The 15,716-nt window shown below is 35.2% G+C and overlaps 1 long non-coding RNA gene across 2 annotated transcripts in view; it reads left to right on the top strand.

The window, feature by feature from the left end:
- The window catches only part of LOC112995223 (uncharacterized), a 35,698-nt gene extending 22,987 nt beyond the window's left edge, over positions 1 to 12,711 (top strand). The window contains exons 3-5 of one of the 2 annotated variants that reach the window (XR_010386041.1): positions 750 to 837; positions 4,190 to 4,327; positions 8,802 to 12,711. This is a non-coding gene — a long non-coding RNA (uncharacterized LOC112995223). The remainder of the gene's footprint in view (positions 1 to 749; positions 838 to 4,189; positions 4,328 to 8,801) is intronic. The other variant, XR_003262126.2, reaches the window with a different exon arrangement.
- Positions 12,712 to 15,716: the final 3,005 nt, after the last annotated feature.

Below are 15,716 nucleotides of genomic sequence, written 5' to 3'. Positions count from 1 at the left end.
CACTGTTATTTCTCACAAAAATTTTATTCTGTGAGTCAGTTTGTTATCAGTGTCTACCTGAAGAGTGTGAAAAAGGTGAAATAGATTTTGACTTTTATAGGACAGCTGAGAGAATTCATATTTTAGTAGCCCTATTCACTCTTAATGATGCCCTCAGTCTACACAGGCAAATCGTTTTAATGAGTACAGGATGGTATAATTACACTAATGTCAATTACTGTAATCAAGATTACAGTTGGTCCTCAAGACTTCAAGCGATTCCTTATCTGGACATGATGACCACTAGTTACAGGCAAGGGTACCATATTCTCCATAAATAATAGTGTTCATACAGAAGTCAGGCTTGAACTACTCAGTTCAGACCCATTTTCCATAACTTAGCTGGATGTTTCTGCATATTACATTCCCATATCCTCAAGCCGCTTATCTATAGACACGTGATGCTTGCTGACATTTTTCTCTCCCAAGATTATCTGCAAAGGTATTTGATGAAAAATACTAGGAGAGAGCAAGAAACAGAACCCACAATTCTCTTGCTCCTAAGCAAATTATTTAAACATCTAACTGCAGTCACATTACCTGGAGAGGTTTTCCCTTTCCACACTTCCTTTGTTTTCTCTGAAGAGGCCTACAGCTGGTGATTAGGTCCTGGTCTTTGGAGGGGGTTGATTTGTCTACAGCTCAAGAGAATTGTACACACGCTTCTTAGCTGTCTGCTTTAATAACCATTTTTTTTTTTTTTTGGAAAGGGACGTTGCCAGCCCACAAGTTAACATATCTGAGGCACTGATTCTGCCACTGTGTGTGTGAAAATGTCTACCAGAGTGAGTACTTCAGGTAAACTGAGAAAAACCTCAAGTTTCTAGAAACTCGTTCAGCTTGGCATTAAGCTGTTCATGCTAGTTAGGACTGATCTAGTTCTGAACATCTACAAATGGACATCATTTGGCACTTGGTGTACTCTGAATTCAGAAAGCTTACATTTGCAATTGAGATACTGCCAGGGTGAACAAGAGTTATTTCTGATTAAAACAAACACAGCAACAACAAAACAATTTGTACTTGGCAGCTATATTCTGCCTAAGTCATACTTTAAGGATCTACAACTTTTTCTGAATTTAGTCCTAAGCCTTTTTTACTCTAATTAGAGACATATCAAACAATAAACACAAATCATTAACCTTTTACAACTTTCAGTATCAAATCAGATTATGAGCTTGTGTTGTGGACTATCACATGAAATGGTAGAGACAGTATTATTATGGCATCTTCCAGAAATGTCCAGTCACTTTTTTACCTCATACTAATATTTAGAAAAATTGAAATATCATTCAATGTGTCTCCCCAAAACATTAGCTGTTGGAGTTAATAGCTGAGAGCAGAACCTTGGATTATTAATTGACAATGAAGTCTGTGTTGGCAGTCATTGATTTGCTGCCTATTATTGTATTAAAATAGAAAGTCTTTGAATTGTTATGCACTGTGTACCTTATTGCTGCATCTCAAGGAATAAAGTAGTATATGACCAGTTTGACCTCAATATAGCATCATAAAGAGAAACTATTAGAAATCTTTTATATTTTTGAGCTTGGGAAAAAGGTGAATAGAATCACCATCTGTCACTTTGAGGCTTCTAATGTGACATGATATATAAGCCAATATCTCTTTCCTTATCACTGTATTACGGTTCTTTCCATTTCACTGTCATTCCGGGGAACATGAAACTGAGAGTACTGAAAGGCATGGTCAAGTATAATCCTCATTGGGCTGGGAAAAAAAGTCTGGAGAATAAGCAAGCAAAGTTGAATAAAACGGTCTCTGGACCTAGACTAATGTGCCTTGTCACTGCTGTTGGTAGTATTGGGTAATCATTAGCATTTGTCCTTGTCACTGGTAAGGACAGGGCATATACTAATGCATAAGAGGAAACCTTTCCAAAGCTGCAAACCTGGAGAAGTAAGAGCTTATCAGCCAGTCAGTAGATGTATCAGAAAAGCAGAATTGTTATAGCTTACTGCTGAGAATTTTTCGGTATGCAAAATTTTATCGTATTCCTCCGCTCTTTTTTGACTGCACACTTGTTTTTCTGTTCATTATTGTTTTTACAGCAATCACATCTCTACTAAACTGCCTTACCTTAGCTGGGAAAATAGGGACCTACATGGAGTTTATGGTTTGTAGAATTGAAGGCTAGAACTTTTTCACTCTCACCCTCTCATATCATCCTCAACCTCATAATCCTGAATTTGCTGACTGTTTGCATAGAGGAACCAGAATGCAGAAAGAGGAAAGTCTAAGGAAAGGATTGTGTTAAACAGTCCTTATCAGAAACATCAGCTGCTTACTGAAGCTTACATGAGGGCATGTAAGAGTCAGAGACCTGAGCCCTTTCTTTGAAAAGTGTGATTTCTTTTTTATAAAAACTGGGAAAGGCTCCATGAGACTTCTGTGTGCACGGCATAATTAAAATTTGTGAGGCCAGACATAAACAATTAGTGTAATTCTATGTTCTTATATTAAGAGAGCTATCCATAATGGGAATAACTGGATTTCTGCCACTTCTTGAAAAAAATGAGTCCCTGTTTCATAGTCTCCCAGTAAGTGCTAAGGGAAGAGATTCTTGAAGTCTTCCACATCTTGGAAATAAGGTTTTTCTAAGGCTTCAGGGACTGGGGGAGGGGGAAGGAGAAGGGGAGAGAAGAGAAGGGGAGAGAGAAAAGAGAAGAGAAATGTTTTGCTAACTGCATTTTGTAGAGACTTTAAAGCACATGACTGTATGACTGTGTCCAATTTCGTGTCCCTCCGCAGAAAAATGATGAGGTCAGGCATAAGACGGGCACCAGCCTGCTAAACACGGACAAGACTGAACTGTGTCCAGATAGGCCAAAGGGTGCTGATGCTAGAAACATGCCTATAAGCATATGTTTAGGCCACTGAGTTGGATCTAAGATGTAAAACCTGCAATTAGACACTTCTGGTCATATGTGGGTGCTGTAAAATGGCTTCTTGTTATAGGATCTAATCTCTCTGTGCATCTGACTCGTAACTTCTGCTAGCTTAACACTAAACTATCACTGCAATGACAGTGTATGACAGATAATAACAAGAGCTGAAGTCTATGTTCAGAAATAGTATAAGCAACTCAAGCCCTGCTGAAATAAATGCAGCCAGTTTTCCCTTAAGGTAGAACTATGCTACAGGCCAGTAACTATAGTCATAAGCTATATTATGGCATGCAATTGCATGAAGATCAGAAGAAACTCTTGGAAACTTCATTTAACTCAGAAACTGTTAATGTATATTTTCTGAAAATGTGGACAGTGTTCTGTAACTGTTTCATCCAGTGAAATGCTGACTGTGGCTTTAGTATCTCATTGAAGGGAGATGGCATTTTCATTTAATGGCTTTTGAATGGAAACAGGTAAATCCTCAGAAAAGATCTAACATCATCTCTGAAAAATGTTTCTTACAAAAAATATACAAGATCAGATTGTTTCAGGTGATCAGTGAATAGTCATTAACCTGGTATATTCACCTCTGACTCCTTAAATTTTTCTGAATAACATTTCTAGGACATTCCTAGAACTTTTTCTTTTGTCTAATAATTGGGATTTGGAAGCAGAACAGATGTTGCATCCAGTTGGGGGATATCCATGTTTGCTTTCGTCTAGATACTATCCGTATTTTATTACACTGAAAAGAAGAATCTCCCCTTCACTTTGGGCACCATATATTAAAATATTTTTTTCCTCTGCTGTTCTTTGTTCTGAAGCTATGGGACATGCATGATGAGTCGATAACTTTCCTTTACTACTTTATCAATGATATTATGGAAAGCTTATTATTAAGAGCAAATCAAATTGGAGGAAGGAGGAAAATGCAGTCATGAAAGTCCTCAAAAAGCCCTGTAGCAAAGTAGGCACAAGCAAGGTGTGGATTCAGTTTAGATTCTCAGCTGGGTGATTTGTGGTGAACATTCACTGTTCAGCTGAATATGTGGATCACGTAGAAAGAGGAGTACTCTAGCAGGAGGAAAGACATTTCTAAAGAAATCTTGATACATACCTAGGTATCCTGTTTCCTCCAATTGGGTGAAAATTGATAAGTTTACTCCGGGTCATCATTTGGTTTCCTCAAAATATATCTTTAGCTCTAATCCTATTTTTCATTTTGTTTTTCTCTTGTGAAGGAAAGGGGGAATTGTCTGTGAACCAGAGCTTTTTTGCATTCTCTGAAGTAGTGCTCTGCTGAAGAGTTACCACTCGCCAAACAGATGAAGGAAATGAAAATTTCTATCACTCACTGAATGCACGCCTTACAAAACAAGGTAAAGATATTATAGTAAAAAAGAAAAAACAGGAAAAAAACCTGTATTTCTGTCTTGTTTTCGAAGTGTACTTGGCTATATTATCAAAGCAACTAACAATTTCTAAAGTATTTATCTTTCGAAGAGATCTGTAAAGTAAGGAAGTGTTATTATCCTAGTTTTGGAGATAGGAACTGAAGCATAATGAGTCCAAGCTTGAGATCACATTGCAAGTCTGAACTAGAAAAGCACACTAAACTGAGTTGCCCTGTTTTCTGCTGTCATCATAGCCATTGAATCATGTTTTCTCCCAGACATTTATACCAGGAGCAGGACATCCAGAATGCTACCACTACTTCATTTGAAAAAAATATTGTAAAGCCTGAATTTGTATTGCTAATCTATGTAATTGGATTTTAAGAAATGAATGGCAGGCAACAACACCATTTCTGTGGCAAAAATATCAGATGAGAGCGAAATCATACAGTGATGTACAGAAAAGTGTTTTCAGCAGGATTCGGGTTTGTTTGCTTGTTTGTGTATGTTATAGAAGGGATTATGGCCTGACCTGGCTGAAATGAGGTGATGCAAAACAGGAGATAGGGGCCATTTTCTCCATGTCATATGGCAGGAAATACAGCAGATTCATTATTACGCAAAACATAAGTCTGTATTTCCATCCTAATAGGGCACTCTCCCAAAACCAGTGAGCTGAAACACATACAGAATGTGTTTACATCATGAAGAGGCACATTTTAAATAGTGAATTCTAGTCTGAGCTTTCAAGGAGTGAAGGGACTGAATCAGAAATACGAGGCTGTGCTTATTGAACATAACACAAAGCACACTTTATGGAACTATCCTACCTTTAGGGTACAATCTATTACACCTGCTGTCTGTTTTTTTCAGCTACATGTGTGATTTGGCAAATAGTTGAATATTGCCTCCATTTCAGGATGAATTTATTTTCTTGGAGTGAACCAAAATGCATGGCAAAAAAGACTAGAAATGAGATACTGGGGCCTGCTTATAGTCAGCTTATGCAATTGGTCTTACATAATGCACTCTCTCTCAGTTGATGCTGGAGATTCACTTATATTGACCTAAACTATTTATTTTTTCAGTACAGTGGGGCAATACAACCTTTCTCTATTAGTGGATCAGAGCAAACTCTTTCTATTGTGCCTCATCAATCATTCTGTATCTTGCCAAGTGGACTCATTAATTTCAGGGTTAGGCATCACAAATGTATCATAAGTGTGAAATCAGTACTCAAATTAGTTGACAGGAGTCAGTCTATAATACTTTCATTAAGCTATACATGTATTTGTAGTACATTTGTTCTGCTATGAGATGAAACATAAATACAGACAAACTATAGTTAATAATTGATCTTTAAAGACTGTAAATGTTATCATCTTCAGCTTTTTGTAGACCTGTTCATTCACACAACTTGTTCTATTGATTCTTGTTGTGCATTAATTCCTTTTAATTTCTATGGGATTCTGAAAGTAATCTTTACTCTTATAAAGTCTTATATGAGCATACCTCAGAGCTGTATCTGATACTGGTGTAAATTCTTTGGCTGGCAGAGATTATCTTTTGGCAAAGCTTTATAATATAAGGAGAGGCAATTTGATATACACTTTGTTATTGTCAAGAAGCAGAGATAGAAAAATTCAAACATTATATTAGCACACTTTATGTCAGTTTATCAAATGTGTATTTATTTTCATAAAACCATTTAGTCTATTATGCTCATTTCTATAAGAAAAAATTAAGACACATAGAGACTATGTGACTTACACCTATCACGATAAATCTTTTGTATACAAGACTTAGAACACAGAAATGATGATAGTACTTAAGCTGGTAGGCAGGCTTGCTTAAAATCCTTATTACCGACTAATTGTTGACATATCTGTAATGATAATTAGGTACACTGAAACTGAGAAGTTTGCTATCCATCACTTTCCTTCTCTTTCCTGGATACCATTTCTGTCTGAATCAGGAAGATTCCTTAAAACTGGTTCCTGAAGTCAAGGCTCACAGCTTCCCTCACTGTATGTTCCTTTCCCACAGTCTCAGCAGAATGGATTCTTACACTATAGGGCAGGCTTAGAGAAAACCGTGGCTGTCATTGCCACAGTTCCCTTTGAATGGCCTTACTGTCTTCAAAGTGTATGCAATTTGCAGAATCCTGTGTCTGAAGAGCATTCTTGAGTGTAGTGTGAGTGAATTCATATCAGGCCCAGATCTTCTGAAGAATTATAGCCACGCTCAACTTTATTCATTTCAACCAATACCACTGAGGTCACTGGCATTCCTAATAATCTTAATGTTAAAGTCTGTTCACAGGTTTTTTTGCATACTTGAAGCAAATCACTAGGTGAATAAGAAGATTTTGGTAATTAAAGCTCACAGTTGGTTCCAGTTTTGGTTAGGTCACATTCTCACTTGGACAGTAATTATTCAGTGTTTCAGGAGATGAGCTTTGGAGTGACTGTTGTTTACAGCTGATTAATCAAATTTTTAAAAAGTGCCTATTTGGTAATTGCAGGTGATTTTTCAACAGAAGTTTCTTCTGCTAATAAGGAGATACAATTTTTGTGAAATAGTAACCATATTCAATGCCCCTTTTCAAGTGAAGCTTACAATTGTAGCTACACTAGGTAGGCATTTGTAACAAAAAATAATACTGGATTTCTGCTTGCAGTATGACTAGAAAAGATTGAGTCAGCAATATTAAAATGTTCAGCAATATTAAAATGTTCAGGAGAAGAAAAAGCAGTCCAGCCGTAAGTTATTACCCCTTAATTGTCATCACTGATGCTGATTATAAAGGCAGAGTTTTTTTGGTAGTTGTTCTTGGGTCCCAATCTTGGAATAAATGGAAATCTAAATTGATTTTAACATAATAGCTGATACAGATGTTTTTTCTTGCAGCAAAATATTTCATATTGTTGTTGCTATATATTTTTCAATCCCTCTTGGTCTGCAATATTCTCCCTTTTTCTATCTCCCTTCCCTCTTCTCCACCTATGTAGCAAACAGACAATGCTTTAGAATTAACCTGTTTCATTTGTTTTCAGTCACACTCATTATTTTCTGCATAGGAAATTAGTGTTCGAAAGCATGCATACAAAGTCATACGCTAACAGAGACCAAATACATTCATATATTTTATAAATTGTTTCAGGTACCTATATTATTTGGCAACAGTGTTCTGCACATGAATTCCCATTTCAGTCTTGTTTAGGTATATTTCATAAAGAATATTTTCCAGTTTTGACAGTATCATTAAGCAGTGTACTAAGAACTGTGTAGAGTATGCAGTTTCCATTTTGCAAAAGATTTGGGGTTTTCAACATCTGGCTCTATTTCAAGTAAGATCAAACCAAAAAGTTTTAAATTCGGAGAAGGAAAATTCTGGGGAAATAGTTTATCAGGTTGTTAGAAACTCTTTTTTTCCTCCACGAAAATAAAATAGTTCCATTATGGATTTTCATTTCGTTTCTCTTTATACAGAGTGAAATATGACTTTTTAGGAAAAAAAATTGAGCTCATTAACTTGTATCTTTCATTCTGAAAATAGTGAAACAAGGCATCAAGGCTTTTTCAGCTCCATCAGAAATTTTCAATTCCCTGCCTGAATCACACTGACTAAAAATATATGCCTTATTTCTAGCCTAATTCAACTTCCATTTGATTCGTTATGACTTTTTTCAGGCAAACTAAGAGGCAATCTGCTACAAAAAATTATTTCCCTTAATAATCGTGATCTTCTGCTGATAAACTAAAGAGATTCAGCTTTTCCTATCTTTTACTGAAAAACGTATTTGAAAACAATGGCACCTCATTTTTTTCTATTGTTCCATCTTTATTAAAAAAAACAGCCTTAATGAATCAGAGATCTCCTTTCCCAAGTCTTTTAATACTTTCGAGTTCAAGGTATCTGGTCCTGCTAATAAAGAGAAAAAATAGGAAGTTTGTTGTTTAATTTTTCTGTGGACTTTGAAAGAGCAAAGAATATTTCCTTACAGTTAGCTGTGATGCATTTGCATTTTCTTACTATCCTTTTCTTCTCTTTGGTGTCATCTGTCATTTTTTAGTTATCTGTTTTGCTTTCCTAAATATTTACATATCTACCTTCTTAACAGAATCTGTTAATTAAACAAGTATCTTTATGTATTTTTCAGAATCACATATTTTAAATATGTAATAAAACATTTTAAAATAATTTTATTATCAATTAAAATTTCAGTCTACTACCGTTGATATATTTCCTTTAAATTTTGGAAAATTAAGCCAAAATTTTCTGTGCAGTCTAATCAAGAGTATATTTTCTTTTGCACATAGCTAATTGAATAGTCTGTACAGCAGATTGAGCCTTGACTTTCAATTCAGTGATCTGTCACCTTTTGTTTTCTGTCAGACCTGATGTAAAATTATGCCATGTGTTTTGGGTTAGAAAGTTCTCATTTATCATTTTTAGAAATTCCAAGGGTGTTTTATTGGTTATTGTACAAGACCTCCAGCATAAAGTCACCTAGACAGAGATTTTCCATTGACTGCCTTTTCATATATGTACATGGGTAAGTGTTTAAGGAATGGAACATTTTTTTTCATATATGATTTGTCAGTTTGTCACAAGTTCTAAGCAGTGTATCTTATACCACATTATTAGTTGGAACATTGATTGACAGATGCTCCACAGAACATATTTCTGAGTTGTCATTCTACAGCAAGTAACACCTACCATCCCTTTCAGCCTCCTATCTAGGATATATAAATTGTACATATAGAACAGTGCTGTAAAAGTACTTAAATTTTCAATAAAGTGCTGTCTGCATCATCTACTTTCCACCAACCTTTGCTGTCTCTCAGTCTTTAGAGATGATAGAGCATTTGTTTACAGGGAACATTGCAGAAGGAAAGTGTGTGGAAAGCGTGAGGAATACAGCTTTTGCAAGATAATTTATTTTGCAGACATCTTGAAGGGCTTTAGTGTCATCCATAGGGAGCAGAAGAGTTCCTGAAATGGAAGTGACACGAAAAATAAAGCATTATGAGCAACAAATATGGTAAGTGCTAGATAGTTCTTGACCTATTTACAAGTGAAGTGTAGATCTGTGTGTATAGTTTTGAAAAATTTTGAGGAATTCAGAATCTGTTCACAATGACAAAAACACAGGGCTAAATTCATTAAATGAAATGTTATTGAAAATAGCTCTCCTACTGTAATGGCAAGTGGCTTGTTTATTTTGCTGAGTATCATTGGAAAATACTACAGAAAAGAGGAAGGAACACTAGAGACAAGCAAGATCATCTGCTTAGTAGTATGAGATAGAAGTTAAGCTGAAAGGCTTGTCATTCAGGGGAAGAAATAGAGTGGTTGTAATGACAAGATTTATATCTGCAGTTTGCTGTCAAAAAGTAATTCTTGATAGCAGGCTTTTCTATTACTAACAGTTGAATTGATGTTTTTGTTTTATGGGCGATCAGTATGAAAAATCCTTCTTAAAATGATCTTTCAACTATAATTCTTTTTGTTCCGTACAAGCAGGATTTCAGCCAAAATTTTTTCACAAAAATATTTCTCTATTTCTCTTTTTAGAGGAGTACATCATCTAACCCCCCCCCCCCACCAAATGTTATATGAAGCATTTAAGAATGTTCCTGAAATATGTTGCTTGTTAGTTCGATTTTTGCTTTGTTCATTGTTGGCTTTCTGGGCTTGTTAAAGGAAGTGATCTTGCAAGAGAATTATTGTTAATGAACTCATAACTACTACATTTTTTTTTCAGCTTTACCCTTTCCCAACATCAAGGTATTTTTATTTGAAAGATTTGTGCTGTTGCCAGTATTGTTTTGTACCTTGCATACCATAAAGAGTAACTCAATATTTAGCTACAATTTTTTTCTTTATGTTAATTTCCCTCTGGTGCTCGGGCAATTTGCAGACTGTCTGAATTTAAAATGGCCAATGAATCTTAGAAAGTTATTGTATACAATACCCTCACAAAAAGTAAATTAAATCAATGAAGTACGTTGTATCTTGGGTTTATAACTGAATCATTTAGAACACAGGTTATGATTGAAGGCAGAAGAAAATACAGATTTCATCATCTTTTTTTCTGTTATACCAGTACTTCAAATAGCAACTTTTCAGCTGCTATCACACTGCTAATAAGAAAAACTAAATCTTAAAAAAACCTTAGGTATTTACATTTTAAAATGGTTGCACTCTCACCTGTAGGATGTAGTTGGGTTATGTTTTGTGGTGTCACACATTATCAGACTGACATTTCGTATAATACCTAATCCTCATAAGGTTTGTTTGTAGGCAAATTGCGTATTTATGTGTCTAGATTCTTAAATGAATTTTTACTGATGAAATTTAATGTCCCAATTCATTGAACAAATAGTGAGCCAGTTTGTAAATCTTTAATTTGAACTACACTAAAAAGTACTATATTATATGCAGAAATAGATTTTGCATGTTACAACTCCTAGTGCCCTTGGATGAGCTGATTTTTCAAGGTGGCATATATCTGGTATGAGAGACATACTGGTTTTAGATGCTGGGAATAGTCATACTTCAGTTTAAAAAAATACTTAATAAATATTTTTATTTGTGGGTATAGACTGGAGGTTAGAATGAAATAATAAGTAAAAGCTAAATATCACTATTATTGCATTTATCTAACAGATACAATCACCATCATTTAGGTCTTCTGACAAAATGGGGTGGAATCATCTATTTCCATCTATTTCCATACTTATTCTTGAACAATATATATAAGGGAACTCCTGAGAATCCTGAGCTAGGTTGATAGTCATAAGACCACCAGTGTTGTTTGTTCTGTTGGTTACCTTTTCCTTCTTAAAGGTTCTGGACAAGAGAGAAAATGAAAAAGTTACACAAAAGTACGTGTTTTCCAGCATTTTCAGTAGATAAAGTATAGACTATTGTGCTCACTTCTGCTACACTGTAATCTGTTCTACGAAAAAACTCAGAGGAAAGCTAAGCAGGTAATATTTTCAAAGAGCATTATGCATGTGCTTAATTATGCTCTGTCATTCTTATTAAGAAAGTACTGAATGAAGTACAAAGAAGTTTGTCATTTCAGGTTGTCAAAATGAAATCACTTAAAGCAGAGCAGGTAAGCAAGAAGAAAACTAGATTCAAGAGGAAGAAAACTAGATTCAACAAGTGAATCAATTCATTTGATTTTGATACTCAAACTGACTTTGCTACCATATGAAACAGAAATGCTACAGCTGCTATGTAAAATTTTCAGTATTTCTGAAATTATTCAATAACTGTCATGTAAGTCTTTTTATGCTTGGAACACAAAGGCACAGTTTTTCACATCATGCCTTGATTTTCAGTGGCGCTGTTTTGAGAATATCGTATGTTAGTGATGTAATATATTGTTTCCTCTATTACAGACATTGTATTCACAGCTTATTTTTGACTAAGGATGTGAAATAAATTCTCTAAATGGCAAAGATTTCAGATAAACTTGGAAGTCACTAGATTTCTTTTTTCACTATGGAGAAGCTGATACTTTTCAAGGACCTACTGAGATTTTTGTTAACAAGCCAGATTTTCAGTCCTTCTCAAAGAAATCAGAAAGCAGGCAAATTTTACTAATAGTAAAACCTTTGACCATGACAGTGGCAATATGGAGCAACCCAGACAACAAGAACTCGGGCATCTTTCCAGAGTTTCTATAAGAACTCACCAACTCCAGCAACTCCAGCTCAGTTACAGTCCAGTTACATTTGAACTGAAGATAAATTCCAGTGTCTCTACACTATATTCACTAACACTTCAAATTCTGGTCTACATAAACACATAGAGCCAGTTTCATGTCAACTGTACTTGTGTTAAGACTTTCTTCATCTAGAGTATTGACGAAAATGTTGCTGAGACCACCTGAAAAGTCAAGTCCAACATCTTGATAAGAAAATTGTGTGACAATACACTGTCCAAGGCTTCAGGTTTTCATGAATTAATTGAAAATAATAACTCCTCCTAAACACCAGAGATTCAGTACATCTTTCAGAATATACCCAGCTGGACTGTGTTTCATACCCCAAGGATGTCTATGCACCAAGCTTCTCTGTTCCAGGAATGTGATGCTGAGATAATTTGGCTTACTAGCTGACACTCCAGATGTTTTTGAGCTAATACTGGTAGACAATGTTTGCAGGCTTTGTAGACTTCTATCTCTGTCTCTGCAGAGGTTAATCTCTAATCTAGATAATGTCACAGGTAACTTGGAATTAAATGTATATATCATTATACCAAATGAGAATTTGGGTTATGAAGTTGTTACATGCTGTTACAACAACAACAACAACAATAATAAAAGGTCCCTAAATGGATAGATTTATTTCGATTTTATTCATTTTCTTTGTCTGAGAGCAGAGTATGATCTGATAACTCTTTTCTAGCCATTCTAAAATAAAGTAAATTCACAAGTTTGATTATTCATAATGAGGTGATCAAAGATAGAGTTCTTAATCACAGGAATATTTCTGAGAAAGGTTTTGGAAATTGTTTTACAGTTGTGATAGATGAAGTAGATTCTTCAAGAAAGAGCAGCAATTCCTTGAGTGAAATTCAAGGATGATGACATTATTGTTACTTCCTTGTAATTTTATTATCAGTTAAGGACATTATTGGTTCCAGAACTGAAGATCAACAGTTGTAACAGATACTACAGTACTGCAGCAGGAGGAATGATAAACAAATGTACCTTATAGTTGTGGTCATACATTAAATCTGTCTGGATCAGAGTGAGATACAGTTAATACAAGAGATACTCTTTAACCTCTGTAAAAAAATTAAAATTCTCTATATAAAGTAGATTAGGGATTAGGTACATGACAAAGAAACTATGTTCTTTATTCAGCAAAACTGATTCTCCATGCAAAAGCATTGCTTTTTGAAGAGCTACCATTTTGAAATTAAGAATTTCAGGAAGCTTGAAATAAGAAAGCAAATTTGCTTTGTGAGATGTCAAAACCAAGCAGTGGAAAGGTGCATGGATGGCTAAACTTAACTTACTAGTTTTAAAATGCCCAACATTTAATCAGGATTTGAATAGAAAGGGTACAGAACCGCTCAAACACCAACATAGTAGAAATACAAATTCATGATACGCTTCTGGTGCCTGGTTTCGGCTTTCAAACATGATCAGTGACTGATTGCTCAAGTTCCTCTGTTAGCTGATAGATACTTGCTCTATCACATTCCATGCCAGCTTTATTCCTAACTGATCAAGTTGATAGAAATGATATTGGTTCCAGAAACAACTGATATTGTAAAGGGAAGAGTTTCAGAGTTCACTGATGTGTTGCAACACAGCTCTAATCCACCATGATCTAGTCATGATAGAATGGTGCCTAATTGCATACTTGCAAAACGTATGATTTCATAGAAGCGGCCAAAAAATTCTCATCAAGAAACTTTTTTAGATACGTCTTTTTATGCTGTTCTAAAAATCAGTGTTTTAACACACCAATACATGCCCGTGCATTAGTAGAGGCTGGAGGCCAACCAGCAACTTTGCAGAGAAGGACCTGGGGGTCCTGGCTAGAAACAAGTTGAACATGGACCAGAAACTGCCCTTGCGGCAAAGGCGGTGAAACCAGGAACTTACCAAATAACGTTTCTTGAGTGACAGCTGAGGAGGCTGGTTCTGTTAGTCAGCTCTGCATTCTTCACAAGCTTGTCTCCTTTTAAGTACACTAGAGCTCATGAATAAAATGAGAGTGGGAAGGGGATAATAAGGAAGGAATAGCTACAGCTTATTGGCCACTGCCATTTTCTGTAGTTAAAGTCTGTGAATATTTGAGAAGAGATAAAAATGATCTCATAAACATGCATCTCTAATCAACTGTTCATCGTGAAGTACATGTGCAGCTGTCTGCAGATCAAAAAGTCAGTGACAACAGCGAGTACCTCCATAGTAACAACACCCCATGTCTTAGTGTTCTCCCAATGGAACTTAACAAACTTCTGAGCATTTAGACTGTTGTGAAAGAGATACCGTTACTGGATGGGTAACAGAGGCTCTATATGGAATCCTGGGAGGGAAGGATGATAAAAGGCCCTTTCCTGAAAGGCAGGAGAAGGAATATAAATAAAGATCTTGGCCTTTTAATAAAAAGTAGTTTTTTACATCCCTTGAAAGCTACATAGGTCCTAATTTAAAAAGCACATAATTCAGTTCAAGTTTTGATGTGAAATAGGTTTGAGATTGTACCTAAAATGTTTTAGAAGAAAAAAGTGAATTTGCAGTTTAATAGATCAGACCGTTATAAAATAAGATTAACATTCTGAAATTGCTAAGTGCTTGGAAGAATGAGAGCCACCCTGTTAGTTTTAAATCAACAACTTGAGTATATCATAATTAATTCAGTAAAGAGCTGGGGTTTTTTGTGGTGATGATTGTGCATTACCCTTCCAAATTCAGTGAAGTTATCTCTCTATATATCAGCAGAAAAGTTGGTGCATAAAATTTCAGTGCTGTTGTCTTGACAAATCAAGTGCATTCACTAACAGTTCTGGATTTTGTCAATAGTGTAAAGTTCCATAAATGCTAAAGAAGTGTTCTATAAACAATCCACACAGAGATAGAAGTCCCCTGATACATAATGAATGACAGCCTAACATTCAGAGAGGGCAGCTACAGAGTAGGATTACAAAGTTGAAAAGGTTAAAGCCTTACATATTACTGCTTATTCAGCAAACACTAATAAAACTTTTTGATTTTGGTGATTTTCCTTAAGTGCTGCGATATCTGAAATTTGATCCCACAGAAACTTTAATACACTGTGCAAAACAGTCTTAAGTAACAATGCACAAAAAAGGAAGATATCCTAAATCATATCCCTGAGGACCAATATAGCATGAAACCCTGGATCTTTTCTAAACTTATCTGGAGACAAATTGTCAACAGCTGGAGTGCTAAATATAAGTTAAATTAAAAAACAGCAATATTGGGCAACCCTCTGATAGACAATAATCATATCAAGTACCTTTGAGAGACCCAGTAAAAGTGACAGGGCTCTTAAAAACAATAGCAATCAGTAAATCATTATATATCTTTAATAACAGTTACCATGCTATAGTGTATATTGAAATATGATTGATTTTTTTTCAGATAAACGAGGTGGAGTAAGATGAGTTTACAACTGATTTTAAAGAACATTTCTATGTACTTTTGAGAAAAACATAAATTGGAAAGTGAAGGAAAATTAAACCTATCACTGGTTGCTGAGAAAAGTTTCTAAATAACAAGAAGGGAATTATTAAGGACAGTTTAAAAATGGATGGAATGTTTTTCAATTTTCAGTGGTAAACTCACTGTTCCCTCAATCACAGAAGCAT

Source organism: Dromaius novaehollandiae, chromosome Z (genome assembly GCF_036370855.1).
Source record: "Dromaius novaehollandiae isolate bDroNov1 chromosome Z, bDroNov1.hap1, whole genome shotgun sequence".
In the NCBI taxonomy this organism is placed as follows: domain Eukaryota; kingdom Metazoa; phylum Chordata; class Aves; order Casuariiformes; family Dromaiidae; genus Dromaius; species Dromaius novaehollandiae.
Note: the sequence above shows the minus strand (reverse complement) of the source record. Positions and strands in the feature narration are given on the sequence as shown.